This window comes from Geotrypetes seraphini, chromosome 19 (genome assembly GCF_902459505.1).
Source record: "Geotrypetes seraphini chromosome 19, aGeoSer1.1, whole genome shotgun sequence".
NCBI lineage: Eukaryota > Metazoa > Chordata > Amphibia > Gymnophiona > Dermophiidae > Geotrypetes > Geotrypetes seraphini.
The window spans coordinates 35801512-35817335 of NC_047102.1; the positions used below are offsets into that span (position 1 = coordinate 35801512).

The 15824-nt window shown below is 44.2% G+C and overlaps 1 long non-coding RNA gene across 4 annotated transcripts in view; it reads left to right on the forward strand.

Annotated features, from left to right (window-relative positions):
- The window catches only part of LOC117352305, a 59055-nt gene that overhangs the window by 26025 nt on the left and 17206 nt on the right, over nucleotides 1-15824 (forward strand). The window contains exons 1-2 of one of the 4 annotated variants that reach the window (XR_004537643.1): nucleotides 9290-9410; nucleotides 13381-13485. The exons of 2 other annotated variants lie outside the window; for them this stretch is intronic. This is a non-coding gene — a long non-coding RNA (uncharacterized LOC117352305). Of the gene's footprint in view, nucleotides 1-9289; nucleotides 9411-13380; nucleotides 13486-15824 lie in introns of those variants that run through there. One more of the 4 variants, XR_004537646.1, reaches the window with a different exon arrangement.

Consider the following 15824-nt stretch of genomic DNA (forward strand, 5'->3'; position numbering starts at 1 on the left):
ATGATGTAAAGTCAGGGGCGACTCCTGGCCATTTATTTACATCACTTTGGCAAGAGATCGGTGAATGTGACGGCGAGAACATGAGCAGAATTCTTAAAAATGTGCTGGATAGCCCCAGACGTGGTATCTATTCAGGCACGACTCCTGGCCATTTAGATCCCTCGTATGGTTCTATGCAGCGCATTTAAAGCGTGCAGCTTTTGTTCTTGTCAAAGTGATGTAAAGGGACGACTACTGGCCATTTAGATCCCTTCTCTGGGGCTATCCAGCGCACTTAAAAGCGTGCAGCTCTTGTTCTTGTCGTCACTGTCCTCTTGCCAAAGAGTCTGGGGCTATCCAGCGCCCTTAAAAGCGTGCAGCTCTTGTTCTTGTCGTCACTGTCCTCTTACTAAAGAGTCTGGGGATATCCAGCACACTTAAAAGCGTGCAGCTCTTGTTCTTGTCGTCACTGCCCTCTTGCCAAAGTGATGTGAACCGTCAGGGGAAACCCTGGCCATTTAGATCCCTAATCTGGGGGCGCTCCATATTTAAAAGCTTGCAGCTCTTGTTCTTGTCACCATGCTTTAAAGTGCACTGGATAACCCCAGATGAGGAATCTAGTCAGGGACAACTCCTGGCCATTTAGATCCCTCGTCTGTTGAAATGCAGTTCTTGTTCTTGTCAAAGTGATGCAAACGGTTGAGGTTGACTCCTGGCCATTTAGATCCCTTCTCTGGGGCTATCCAGCACATTTAAAAGAATGCAGCTCTTGTTCTTGTCGTCACTGCCCTCTTGCCAAAGAGTCTGAGGCTATCCAGCGCACTTAAAAGCGTGCGGCTCTTGTTCTTGTCGTCGCTGCCCTCTTGCCAAAGTGATGTAAACCGTCAGGGGAAATCCTGGCCATTTAGATCCCTAGTCTGGGGGCGCTCCATATTTAAAAGCGTGCAGCTCTTGTTCTTGTCACCATGCTTTAAAGTGCACTGGATAACCCCAGACAAGGTATCTAGTCAGGGACAACACCTGGCCATTTAGATCCCTCGTCTGGTGAAATGCAGCTCTTGTTCTTGTCAAAATGATGCAAACGGTCGAGGTTGACTCCTGGCCATTTAGATCCCTCCTCTGGGGCTATCCAGTGCACTTAAAAGCGTGTAACTCTTGTTCTTGTTGTCACTACCCTCTTGCCAAAGAGTCTGGGGCTATCCAGCGCACTTAAAGCGTGCAGCTCTTGTTATTGTCGTCACTGCCCTCTTGCCAAAGAGTCTGGGGCTATCCAGCGCACGTAAAAGCGTCCAGCTCTTGTTCTTGTCATCACCGCCTGCTTACCAAAATGATGTAAAGTCAGGGGCGACTCCTGGCCATTTATTTACATCACTTTGGCAAGAGATCGGTGAATGTGACGGCGAGAACATGAGCAGAATTCTTAAAAATGTGCTGGATAGCCCCAGACGTGGTATCTATTCAGGCACGACTCCTTGCCATTTAGATCCCTCGTATGGTTCTATGCAGCGCATTTAAAGTGTGCAGCTTTTGTTCTTGTCAAAGTGATGTAAAGGGACAACTACTGGCCATTTAGATCCTTTCTCTGGGGCTATCCTGCTCACTTAAAAGCGTGCAGCTCTTGTTCTTGTCGTCACTGTCCTCTTGCCAAAGAGTCTGGGGCTATCCTGCGCACTTAAAAGCGTGCAGCTCTTGTTCTTGTCGTCACTGTCCTCTTGCCAAAGAGTCTGGGGCTATCCTGCGCCCTTAAAAGCGTGCAGCTCTTGTTCTTGTCGTCACTGTCCTCTTGCCAAAGTGTCTGGGGCTATCCAGCGCACTTAAAAGCGTGCACCTCTTGTTCTTGTCGTCACTGTCCTCTTGCTAAAGAGTCTGGGGATATCCAGCACACTTAAAAGCGTGCAGCTCTTGTTCTTGTCATCATTGCCCTCTTGCCAAAGAGTCTGGGGCTATCCAGCGCCCTTAAAAGCGTGCAGCTCTTGTTCTTGTCTTCACTGTCCTCTTGCCAAAGAGTCTGGGGCTATCCAGCGCACTTAAAAGCGTGCAGCTCTTGTTCTTGTCGTCACTGTCCTCTTGCTAAAGAGTCTGGGGATATCCAGCACACTTAAAAGCGTGCAGCTCTTGTTCTTGTCGTCACTGCCCTCTTGCCAAAGTGATGTGAACCGTCAGGGGAAACCCTGGCCATTTAGATCCCTAATCTGGGGGCGCTCCATATTTAAAAGCTTGCAGCTCTTGTTCTTGTCACCATGCTTTAAAGTGCACTGGATAACCCCAGATGAGGAATCTAGTCAGGGACAACTCCTGGCCATTTAGATCCCTCGTCTGGTGAAATGCAGTTCTTGTTCTTGTCAAAGTGATGCAAACGGTTGAGGTTGACTCCTGGCCATTTAGATCCCTTCTCTGGGGCTATCCAGCACATTTAAAAGAATGCAGCTCTTGTTCTTGTCGTCACTGCCCTCTTGCCAAAGAGTCTGAGGCTATCCAGCGCACTTAAAAGCGTGCGGCTCTTGTACTTGTCGTCACTGCCCTCTTGCCAAAGTGATGTAAACCGTCAGGGGAAATCCTGGCCATTTAGATCCCTAGTCTGGGGGCGCTCCATATTTAAAAGCGTGCAGCTCTTGTTCTTGTCACCATGCTTTAAAGTGCACTGGATAACCCCAGACGAGGTATCTAGTCAGGGACAACTCCTGGCCATTTAGATCCCTCGTCTGGTGAAATGCAGCTCTTGTTCTTGTCAAAATGATGCAAACGGTCGAGGTTGACTCCTGGCCATTTAGATCCCTCTTCTGGGGCTATCCAGTGCACTTAAAAGCGTGTAACTCTTGTTCTTGTCACAATCTCTGCTTCATGCCAAAGTAATATAAACAGTCAGGGGCGACTCCTTACCATTTAGATCCCTTCTCTGGGGCTATCCAGCGCATTTAAAAGCGTGCAGGTTTTGTTCTTGTCAAAGTGATGTAAAGGGACGACTACTGGCCATTTAGATCGCTTCTCTGGGGCTATCCAGCGCACTAAAAGCGTGCAGCTCGTGTTCGTGTCATCACTGCCCTCTTGCCAAAGTGATGTAAACCGTCAGGGGAAACTCCTGGCCATTTAGATCCCTGGTCTGGGGGCGCTCCACATTTAAAAGCGTGCAGCTCTTGTTCTTGTCACCGTGCTTTAAAGTGCACTGGATAACCCCAGACGAGGTATCTAATCAGGGACAACTCCTGGCCATTTAGATCCCTCGTCTGGTGAAATGCAGCTCTTGTTCTTGTCAAAATGATGCAAACGGTCGAGATTGACTCCTGGCCATTTAGATCCCTCTTCTGGGGCTACCCAGTGCACTTAAAATCGTTTAACTCTTGTTCTTGTTGTCACTACCCTCTTGCCAAAGAGTCTGGGGCTATCCAGCGCACTTAAAGCGTGCAGCTCTTGTTATTGTCGTCACTGCCCTCTTGCCAAAGAGTCTGGGGCTATCCAGCGCACGTAAAAGCGTCCAGCTCTTGTTCTTGTCATCACCGCCTGCTTGCCAAAATGATGTAAAGTCAGGGGCGACTCCTGGCCATTTATTTACATCACTTTGGCAAGAGATCGGTGAATGTGACGGCGAGAACATGAGCAGAATTCTTAAAAATGTGCTGGATAGCCCCAGATGTGGTATCTATTCAGGCACGACTCCTGGCCATTTAGATCACTCGTATGGTTCTATGCAGCGCATTTAAAGCGTGCAGCTTTTGTTCTTGTCAAAGTGATGTAAAGGGACGACTACTGGCCATTTAGATCCCTTCTCTGGGGCTATCCAGCGCACTTAAAAGCGTGCAGCTCTTGTTCTTGTCGTCACTGTCCTCTTGCCAAAGAGTCTGGGGCTATCCAGCGCCCTTAAAAGCGTGCAGCTCTTGTTCTTGTCGTCACTGTCGTCTTGCCAAAGAGTCTGGGGCTATCCAGCGCACTTAAAAGCGTGCAGCTCTTGTTCTTGTCGTCACTGCCCTCTTGCCAAAGTGATGTGAACCGTCAGGGGAAACCCTGGCCATTTAGATCCCTAATCTGGGGGCGCTCCATATTTAAAAGCTTGCAGCTCTTGTTCTTGTCACCATGCTTTAAAGTGCACTGGATAACCCCAGATGAGGAATCTAGTCAGGGACAACTCCTGGCCATTTAGATCCCTCGTCTGGTGAAATGCAGTTCTTGTTCTTGTCAAAGTGATGCAAACGGTTGAGGTTGACTCCTGGCCATTTAGATCCCTTCTCTGGGGCTATCCAGCACATTTAAAAGAATGCAGCTCTTGTTCTTGTCGTCACTGCCCTCTTGCCAAAGAGTCTGAGGCTATCCAGCGCACTTAAAAGCGTGCGGCTCTTGTTCTTGTCGTCACTGCCCTCTTGCCAAAGTGATGTAAACCGTCAGGGGAAATCCTGGCCATTTAGATCCCTAGTCTGGGGGCGCTCCATATTTAAAAGCGTGCAGCTCTTGTTCTTGTCACCATGCTTTAAAGTGCACTGGATAACCCCAGACGAGGTATCTAGTCAGGGACAACTCCTGGCCATTTAGATCCCTCGTCTGGTGAAATGCAGCTCTTGTTCTTGTCAAAATGATGCAAACGGTCGAGGTTGACTCCTGGCCATTTAGATCCCTCTTCTGGGGCTATCCAGTGCACTTAAAAGCGTGTAACTCTTGTTCTTGTTGTCACTACCCTCTTGCCAAAGAGTCTGGGGCTATCCAGCGCACTTAAAGCGTGCAGCTCTTGTTATTGTCGTCACTGCCCTCTTGCCAAAGAGTCTGGGGCTATCCAGCGCACGTAAAAGCGTCCAGCTCTTGTTCTTGTCATCACCGCCTGCTTGCCAAAATGATGTAAAGTCAGGGGCGACTCCTGGCCATTTATTTACATCACTTTGGCAAGAGATCGGTGAATGTGACGGCGAGAACATGAGCAGAATTCTTAAAAATGTGCTGGATAGCCCCAGACGTGGTATCTATTCAGGCACGACTCCTGGCCATTTAGATCCCTCGTATGGTTCTATGCAGCGCATTTAAAGCGTGCAGCTTTTGTTCTTGTCAAAGTGATGTAAAGGGACGACTACTGGCAATTTAGATCCCTTCTCTGGGGCTATCCAGCGCCCTTAAAAGCGTGCAGCTCTTGTTCTTGTCGTCACTGTCCTCTTGCCAAAGAGTCTGGGGCTATCCAGCGCCCTTAAAAGCGTGCAGCTCTTGTTCTTGTCGTCACTGTCCTCTTGCGAAAGAGTCTGGGGCTATCCAGCGCCCTTAAAAGCGTGCAGCTCTTGTTCTTGTCGTCACTGTCCTCTTGCCAAAGAGTCTGGGGCTATCCAGCGCCCTTAAAAGCGTGCAGCTCTTGTTCTTGTCGTCACTGTCCTCTTGCCAAAGAGTCTGGGGCTATCCAGCGCCCTTAAAAGCGTGCAGCTCTTGTTCTTGTCGTCACTGTCCTCTTGCCAAAGAGTCTGGGGCTATCCAGCGCCCTTAAAAGCGTGCAGCTCTTGTTCTTGTCGTCACTGTCCTCTTGCCAAAGAGTCTGGGGCTATCCAGCGCCCTTAAAAGCGTGCAGCTCTTGTTCTTGTCGTCACTGTCCTCTTGCTAAAGAGTCTGGGGATATCCAGCGCACTTAAAAGCGTGCAGCTCTTGTTCTTGTCGTCACTGCCCTCTTGCCAAAGTGATGTGAACCGTCAGGGGAAACCCTGGCCATTTAGATCCCTAATCTGGGGGCGCTCCATATTTAAAAGCTTGCAGCTCTTGTTCTTGTCACCATGCTTTAAAGTGCACTGGATAACCCCAGATGAGGAATCTAGTCAGAGACAACTCCTGGCCATTTAGATCCCTCGTCTGGTGAAATGCAGTTCTTGTTCTTGTCAAAGTGATGCAAACGGTTGAGGTTGACTCCTGGCCATTTAGATCCCTTCTCTGGGGCTATCCAGCGCATTTAAAAGAATGCAGCTCTTGTTCTTGTCATCACTGCCCTCTTGCCAAAGAGTCTGAGGCTATCCAGCGCACTTAAAAGCGTGCGGCTCTTGTTCTTCTCGTCACTGCCCTCTTGCCAAAGCGATGTAAACCGTCAGGGGAAATCCTGGCCATTTAGATCCCTAGTCTGGGAGTGCTCCATATTTAAAAGCGTGCAGCTCTTGTTCTTATCATCACTGCCCTCTTGCCAAAGTGATGTAAACCGTCAGGGGAAACTCCTGGCCATTTAGATCCCTGGTCTGGGGGCGCTCCACATTTAAAAGCGTGCAGCTCTTGTTCTTGTCACCGTGCTTTAAAGTGCACTGGATAACCCCAGACGAGGTATCTAGTCAGGGACAACTCCTGGCCATTTAGATCCCTCGTCTGGTGAAATGCAGTTCTTGTTCTTGTCAAAGTGATGCAAACGGTTGAGGTTGACTCCTGGCCATTTAGATCCCTTCTCTGGGGCTATCCAGCACATTTAAAAGAATGCAGCTCTTGTTCTTGTCGTCACTGCCCTCTTGCCAAAGAGTCTGAGGCTATCCAGCGCACTTAAAAGCGTGCGGCTCTTGTACTTGTCGTCACTGCCCTCTTGCCAAAGTGATGTAAACCGTCAGGGGAAATCCTGGCCATTTAGATCCCTAGTCTGGGGGCGCTCCATATTTAAAAGCGTGCAGCTCTTGTTCTTGTCACCATGCTTTAAAGTGCACTGGATAACCCCAGACGAGGTATCTAATCAGGGACAACTCCTGGCCATTTAGATCCCTCGTCTGGTGAAATGCAGCTCTTGTTCTTGTCAAAATGATGCAAACGGTCGAGGTTGACTCCTGGCCATTTAGATCCCTCTTCTGGGGCTATCCAGTGCACTTAAAAGCGTGTAACTCTTGTTCTTGTCACAATCTCTGCTTCATGCCAAAGTAATATAAACAGTCAGGGGCGACTCCTTACCATTTAGATCCCTTCTCTGGGGCTATCCAGCGCATTTAAAAGCGTGCAGGTTTTGTTCTTGTCAAAGTGATGTAAAGGGACGACTACTGGCCATTTAGATCCCTTCTCTGGGGCTATCCAGCGCACTAAAAGCGTGCAGCTCTTGTTCTTGTCATCACTGCCCTCTTGCCAAAGTGATGTAAACCGTCAGGGGAAACTCCTGGCCATTTAGATCCCTGGTCTGGGGGCGCTCCACATTTAAAAGCGTGCAGCTCTTGTTCTTGTCACCGTGCTTTAAAGTGCACTGGATAACCCCAGACGAGGTATCTAATCAGGGACAACTCCTGGCCATTTAGATCCCTCGTCTGGTGAAATGCAGCTCTTGTTCTTGTCAAAATGATGCAAACGGTCGAGGTTGACTCCTGGCCATTTAGATCCCTCTTCTGGGGCTATCCAGTGCACTTAAAAGCGTGTAACTCTTGTTCTTGTCACAATCTCTGCTTCATGCCAAAGTAATATAAACAGTCAGGGGCGACTCCTTACCATTTAGATCCCTTCTCTGGGGCTATCCAGCGCATTTAAAAGCGTGCAGGTTTTGTTCTTGTCAAAGTGATGTAAAGGGACGACTACTGGCCATTTAGATCCCTTCTCTGGGGCTATCCAGCGCACTAAAAGCGTGCAGCTCTTGTTCTTGTCATCACTGCCCTCTTGCCAAAGTGATGTAAACCGTCAGGGGAAACTCCTGGCCATTTAGATCCCTGGTCTGGGGGCGCTCCACATTTAAAAGCGTGCAGCTCTTGTTCTTGTCACCGTGCTTTAAAGTGCACTGGATAACCCCAGACGAGGTATCTAATCAGGGACAACTCCTGGCCATTTAGATCCCTCGTCTGCTGAAATGCAGCTCTTGTTCTTGTCAAAATGATGCAAACGGTCGAGGTTGACTCCTGGCCATTTAGATCCCTCTTCTGGGGCTATCCAGTGCACTTAAAAGCGTGTAACTCTTGTTCTTGTTGTCACTACCCTCTTGCCAAAGAGTCTGGGGCTATCCAGCGCACTTAAAGCGTGCAGCTCTTGTTATTGTCGTCACTGCCCTCTTGCCAAAGAGTCTGGGGCTATCCAGCGCACGTAAAAGCGTCCAGCTCTTGTTCTTGTCATCACCGCCTGCTTGCCAAAATGATGTAAAGTCAGGGGCGACTCCTGGCCATTTATTTACATCACTTTGGCAAGAGATCGGTGAATGTGACGGCGAGAACATGAGCAGAATTCTTAAAAATGTGCTGGATAGCCCCAGACGTGGTATCTATTCAGGCACGACTCCTGGCCATTTAGATCCCTCGTCTGGTTCTATGCAGAGCATTTAAATTGTGCATCTTTTGTTCTTGTCAAAGTGATGTAAACTGTCGGGGGAAACTCCTGGCCATTTAGATCCCTTCTCTGGGGCTATCCAGCGCACTAAAAGCGTGCGGCTCTTGTTCTTGTCACTGCCCTCTTGCCAAAGAGTCTGGGGCTATCCAGCGCACTTAAAAGCTTGCAGTTCTTGTTTTTGTCGTCACTGCTCTCTTGCTAAAGAGTCTGGGGCTATCCAGTGCACTTAAAAGCTTGCAGTTCTTGTTTTTGTCGTCACTGCCCTCTTGCCAAAGAGTTTGGGGCTATCCAGCGCACTTAAAAGCGTGTAGCTCTTGTTCTTGTCACTGCCCTCTTGCCAAAGAGTCTGGGGCTATCCAGCGCACTTAAAAGCTTGCAGTTCTTGTTTTTGTCGTCACTGCTCTCTTGCTAAAGAGTCTGGGGCTATCCAGTGCACTTAAAAGCTTGCAGTTCTTGTTTTTGTCGTCACTGCCCTCTTGCCAAAGAGTTTGGGGCTATCCAGCGCACTTAAAAGCGTGTAGCTCTTGTTCTTGTCACTGCCCTCTTGCCAAAGAGTCTGGGGCTATCCAGCGCACTTAAAAGCTTGCAGTTCTTGTTTTTGTCGTCACTGCTCTCTTACTAAAGAGTCTGGGGCTATCCAGTGCACAGCTCTTAGTCTTTTTGTCACCAACCATTTGTCAGTGATTTAAACAGTCAGGGTCGAACCTTGCCATTTTGATCTCTCGTCTGGGATTATCCAGTGCATTGAAAGCGTGCAGCTCTTTTTGTTGTTACCAACCTCTTTCCAAAGAGTTTGGGGCTATCCAGCACAGTTAAAGCATGCATCTCTTGTTCTTGTTGTCACTGTCCTTTTTCCAAAGTGATGTAAACAGTCAGGGGCGACTCCTGGACATTTGTTTACATCACTTTGGTAAGAGAGTGGAGACGAGAACAAGAGCTGTGCATCTCTGTGCGCTGGATAGCCCTAGACGTATCTAAATGGTCAGGGTCAATCCTGACTTTTTACATCACTTTGGCAAGAGGGCGGTGATGATAAGAACAAGAACGTTTTTAGTCATTTTCCAGGCAATCTAATTTTAATGTGATCTTTTATTTTTCTAGATGATTTCAAGCAAGACAGTCTCTGACATAGCGAACTTCACTACACCTGTATATCAGGTTTCAGAAACACTAACCCCTAAAAAAAGCAATATGTGAAACGGATGATCCTCCAGGAGTAGGTACAGCTATGTTTCTCTTGTTTGAACAACTTGCAACTGTACGGATTATCCACTAATTTTCGGGTGTGAATTAAGCTTGAGCGTAAAAAATCAAAAACCCCACTTTAGAGTGCAAGAAGGTGTTGGGAGACCGGTGATGATATTCATGACCCCAGCAAGACGTGGGGTGTGTTCTCACATTTGGGTGTTTGAGGTCCCCACCCTTCTTACTATAATATTGATCCACTTTTACTAGATCCCGTTCTGTACACGTACGTTGTGCATTTGATGGTTGTGTTTAGAACTTTCTGCTTCTACACCATTTCTTAATGCATATATCTAGAAATGTATAATCCTACGGGATCAATGGAAAAATAGCTTGTTCAACTAATCATGCCACATGTAACTTGATATGAACAAACTGTCAAGCAGCTAATAAATGTGTTTACCAAGACCTCAAACACCCGAGACATTACTTGAACTGATTTTGTGTCGTTATTAGGGTGACCTATTCATCATTGGTGTTGTTTGATTTTTAATGCAGACTATGATATCATATTGTATCTATATGGTGCTATACATAATAAATAATTTAAAAGAGCACTTAGCTTGTGGCACGACAGCTACCTAGCCATTTCACTGTTGTGTTTCTTCAGAGGCAAAAGCTCTTATCAGTGTTATTCCGCATTAAAAACACACAAATTGCATAATTATTTCAATATTACATGAAAATCCTATGTGCACATGCAAGCACAATGCAAGAAACACTGGTCCACGTGCACCGGATCCAATCAGCGGATGCACAATTCATGATGTCCAGTGCATTCATCCTTCTCCTGCATCCCAGGCATTTTTTTTGATGAATCAGGCATCTTCAAGGTGATGAGTAGAAAAGTTGTTATGGAGAGCTGTAGAAAATCCGACCGATGGGAATGGGCGGAGACTAAAGACTGGGGATTAGGGTAAAGCAGGAGGAAATGGGTAGTGCTCGGGCATGCCCGGTGGGGCCCTGGGCACTGCACGTGCTCAGAGAAAATAAAAAATAAAAATCTCTAAGCTATTGGAGAGTTTATCCGCAAATGGGAGCTGATGGGACATCACCCATTTGTGGCTGACTCATCCTGTTTGTCCTAGGAGAACTATTTTTAATTGTCAATAATTAACTAGCTTTACCTGAATTATAAATAACTTCTGAAACCATTCATAATAAGTTATTACAATATAATACTGATGTGACTTTATTTAATTATTATTAAATAAATTCATTACTGTTATAATAAATACCTTATGATATTAATTGCCAAAGATCCATATATAAACTATGTATCAAAATAATAATAATATGTAACTGATATGATTGGGCATATTACAAACTTTTATAATATCTGATAAATTAATTCATCTTATTTGTGTTAATTTAACTCCATTCATGTCATTAATAAATTATTTGATTGACTCTATTAAACATTACTAATAAAATGTAAATTTCTACTATTGATTTAAAAAGATATATAGTAAACATTATTCATCTTATAAACTGGGATCATTTGATTAATTATAGTTAATTTTATTCAAACGTCTATTACTTGTTAGCAGAAGAACACTTGAAGGAAATTGCTCCACAATCTGTATTAAGTTTAAATTTAAACTGCCCCCAAATTTCACCATGAAAACTTGCTACTGACACTGCCCACATTATGGTAAAACAAACCATTTAGATTTAATGATTCGATTCCTAAAGCATATAGGGCAATTAAATGCTTACACGCATTTTATTCTGTCCAATGAAATAAAAGTATAACCAAAATCCAAAAACTATAACGTTACAAGCAGAGGAAAGGAACTTAAAACCAATGGCTTATCATGATACACTCCCTATTGGAGTCACTCCTAGTTGGTCAAAACGATCTACAAAACCATTTAATGAAATAGCCAAGTGAACTATTGATGTTTCACTAAAAGAAAAAGTAATTCATAGTTGAATTTAGCAGAAATGCACTTATTTTCTTTTATGCATCTCCTTAATACGAACGTGTTTTCATCATCACGTTAGAACGTACACTTGTGCCTTCGTTAGGCACATTAAATCTCATTGGTCGGGTGTAGTTGGCGTATTATTTAATCACTGATAAGCCATTGGTTTTAAGTTCCTTTCCTCTGCTTGTAACGTTATAGTTTTTGGATTTTGGTTATACTTTTATTTCATTGGACAGAATAAAATGCGTGTAAGCATTTAATTGCCCTATATGCTTTAGGAATCAAATCATTAAATCTAACTGGTTTGTTTTACCATAATGTGGGCAGTGTCAGTAGCAAGTTTTCATGGTGAAATTTGGGGGCAGTTTAAATTTAAACTTAATACAGATTGTTGAGCAATTTCCTTTCAGTGTTCTTCTGCTAACAAGTAATAGAGGTTTGAATAAAATTAACTATAATTAAACAATTGAATCCCAGTTTATAAGATGAATAATGTTTACTATATATCTTTTTAAATCAATAGTAGAAATTTACATTTTATTAGTAATGTTTAATAGTCAATCAAATAATTTATTAATGACATGAATGGAGTTAAATTAACACATGAATAAGATGAATTAATTTATCGGACATTATAAAAGTTTTTAATATGTCCAATCATGTCAGTTACATATTATTATTATTTTGATACATAGTTCATATATGGATCTTTGGCAATTAATATCATAAGGTATTTATTATAACAGTAATGAATTTATTTAAAAATAATTAGATAGTCACATCGTATTATATTGTAATAACTATTACAAATGGTTTCAGAAAATTTATTTATAATTTCAGGTAAAGCTAGTTAATTATTGGCACTTTAATTAAAAATAGTTATCCTAGGACAAGCAGGTTGAGTCAGCCACATATGGGTGATGTCCCATCAGCTCCCATTTGTGGATAAGCTCTCCAAAAGCTCAGAGATTTTTATTTTTTATTTTCTCTGAGCATGTGCAGTGCCCAGAACCCCACCAAGCATGCCTGAGCACTACCCATTTCCTCCAGCTTTACCCTAATCCCCAGTCTTTAGTCTCTGCCCGTTCCCATCGGTCGGATTTTCTACAGCTCTTCATTACAACTTTTCTACTCATCACCTTGAAGATGCCTGATTCATCAAAGAAATGCCTGGGATGCAGGAGAAGGATGAATGCACTGGATCCTCATGAATTGTGCGTCCGCTGATTGGATCCGGTGCACGAGGACCAGTGTTTCTTGCATTGTGACTGCATGTGCCCTTAGGATTTTCATGTAATATTGAAATAATTATGCAGTTTGTGTATGTTTAATGCGGAATAACACTGATAAGAGCTTTTGTCCCTGAAGAAACACATCAGTGAAAAGGCTAGGTAGCCTGTAGGGCCACAAGCTAAGTGCTCTTCTAAATTATTTATTATGTACAGCACCATATAGATACAATATGATATCATAGTCTGCATTAAAAATCAAACAAGACCGATGATGAATAGGTCACCCCAATAACGACACAAAATCAGTTTAAGTAATATCTCAGGTGTTTGAGGTCTTGGTAAACACATTTATTAGCTGCTTGACTGTGTTCGTATCTAGAAATGTATTCCATCATGTGATAAGCTGCATTGGTGACATTTGTAAATTATGAATAACGTTCAATACTGTTAAACACGGGTAGGGAAATGTTTATCCTTTGTTTTAATGGAGCACTGTCTCTTACATGTATTGCACAATTGTTAGGATAGAGACCCAGCTTCAGGCGACTAAATGAGTAGTGAGAGAAAAGGGTGAGTTGGGTATCATAATATAATAATGCAGATAAGTAATGTGCAGAAAAAGAGCAGGATGATTAGCTTTGAGCAAGGGGTGACATGGCGTTGGTTTGAAAAGTTGCCATCATCTTTTTCAGAGCAGCATAATCAGCTGTAAACTAACCTCACCAGAAGCTTTAGAGAATAATGCAGGCTTTAAAAATTTTCCATTTCATATTATCCATTAGGTACAGGCAAATATAGCTGCTGACATAGATAAACCAGGCTGGAAAAGTCTTTGAACCCATGAGGAAGCTACAATTGGTGAAACTGCTGAGCTCCCGTTGGATCAAGTTAAGTACTTTTGCTAAATTATACTCTGGGTTGATATAATTGTCGACATTATTTTGTAAATATCAATAGCCTGTTTCAAAGTTCCATAGACTTTGGTGTTTCAGTGGGGTATGAATAACACTACGTCAGTGCTCAGTGTTTCAAGTCTACGGTTCTCTTATTAATGATATTAGTTTAACTGGTTTTTCACCACACTTGTCTCAGTTTGTATGTTTGATTCAACTCTGCTTGAGCAAGTTTTCTGTGATCAACGTTTGATTTGAGATCGCCCCAGTTTACATCACTTTGTCAGGAGGGTGTTGACGACAAGAACAAGAGTTGTAGCACCAGATGAAGGATCTAAATGGCCAGGAATCGCCCTTCACTGTTTTCATCACATTGACAGAAAGGTGTTGACAGTGACGACAAGAACAAGAGCTTCATGCTTTAAAATGTGCTGGATAGCCCCAGAAGAGGGATCTAAATGGCCAGGATTCACCCCTGACTCTTTACATCACTTTGGAAGAGGGTGTTGTCAGTGACGACAAAAACAAGAGCTTCATTCTTTAAAATGTGCTGGATAGCCCCAGAAGAGGGATCTAAATGGCCAGGAGTCGACCCTGACTATTTGGCAGGAGGGTGCTGACGACAAGAACAAGAGTTGTAGCATTTGACGAGGGATCTATATGGCCAGGAGTCGCCCCTCACTTTTTACATCACATTGACAGAAAGGTGTTGACAGTGATGACAAGAACAAGAGCTTCATGCTTTAAAATGTGCTGGATAGCCCCAGAAGAGGGATCTAAATGGCCAGGATTCACCCCTGTCTATTTACATCACTTTGGCAGGAGGGTGTTGACAGTGACGACAAAAACAAGAGCTTCATTCTTTAAAATGTGATGGATATCCCCAGAAGAAGGATCTAAATGGCTAGGAGTCATCCCTGACTATTTAAAATGCGCTGGATAGCCCCAGAAGAGGGATCTAAATGGCCAGGAGTTGACCATGTCTATTTACATCACTTTGGCAGGAGGGTGTTGACGACAAAAACAAGAGCTGTAGCAGAAGACGACGGATCTAAATGGCCAGGAGTCACCCCTCACTGTTTACATTACATTGACAGAAAGGTGTTGACAGTGATGACAAGAACAAGAGCTTCATGCTTAAAAATGTGCTGGATAGCCCCATAAAAGGGATCTAAATGGCCAGGAGTCGTCCCTGACTATTTACATCACTTTGGCAAGAGAGTGTTGACATTGATGACAAGAGCAAGAACCTCATGCTTTAAATTGTGCTGTATAGCCCCAGAAGAAGGATCTAAATGGCCAGGATTCGCCCCTGACTGTTTACATACCTTTGGCAAGAGGACGGTGACCATGACGACAAGAACAAGAGTTGTAGCACCAGACGAGGGATCTAAAAGGCCAGGAGTCGCCCCTCACTGTTTACATCACATGGACAGAAAGGTGTTGACAGTGACGACAAAAACAAGAGCTTCATTCTTTAAAATGTGCTGTATAGCCCCAGAAGAAGGATCTAAATGGCCAGGATTCGCCCCTGACTGTTTACATCACTTTGGCAAGAGGGTGTTGACAGTTCCGAGAAAAACAAGAGCTTCATTCTTTAAAATGTGCTGGATAGCCCCAGAAGAGGGATCTAAATGGCCAGGATTCACACCTGATTCTTTACATCACTTTGGCAGGAGGGTGTTGACAGTGACGACAAAACAAGAGCTTCATTCTTTAAAATGTGCTGTATAGCCCCAGAAGAAGGATCTAAATGGCCAGGATTCGCCCCTGACTGTTTACATCACTTTGGCAAGAGGGTGTTGACAGTTCCGAGAAAAACAAGAGCTTCATTCTTTAAAATGCGCTGGATAGCCCCAGAAGAGGGATCTAAATGGCAAGGAGTCGCCCCTGAAATTTTACATCACTTTGGCAGGAGGGAGGTGATGACAAGAACAAGAGCTTCATGCTTTAAAATGTGCTGGATAACCGCAGAAGAAGGATCTAAATGGCCAAGAGTCGACCCTGTCTATTTACATCACTTTGTCAGGAGGGTGTTGATGACAAGAACAAGACTTGTAGCACCAGACGAGGGATCTAAAAGGCCAGGAGTCGCCCCTCACTGTTTACATCACATGGACAGAAAGGTGTTGAAAGTGATGACAAAAACAAGAGCTTCATTCTTTAAAATGTGCTGGATAGCCCCAGAAGAGGGATCTAAATGGCCAGGATTCACACCTGACTCTTTACATCACTTAGGCAGGAGGGTGTTGACAGTGACGACAAAAACAAGAGCTTCTTTCTTTAAAATGTGCTGGATAGCCCCAGTAGAGGGATCTAAATGGCCAGGTGTC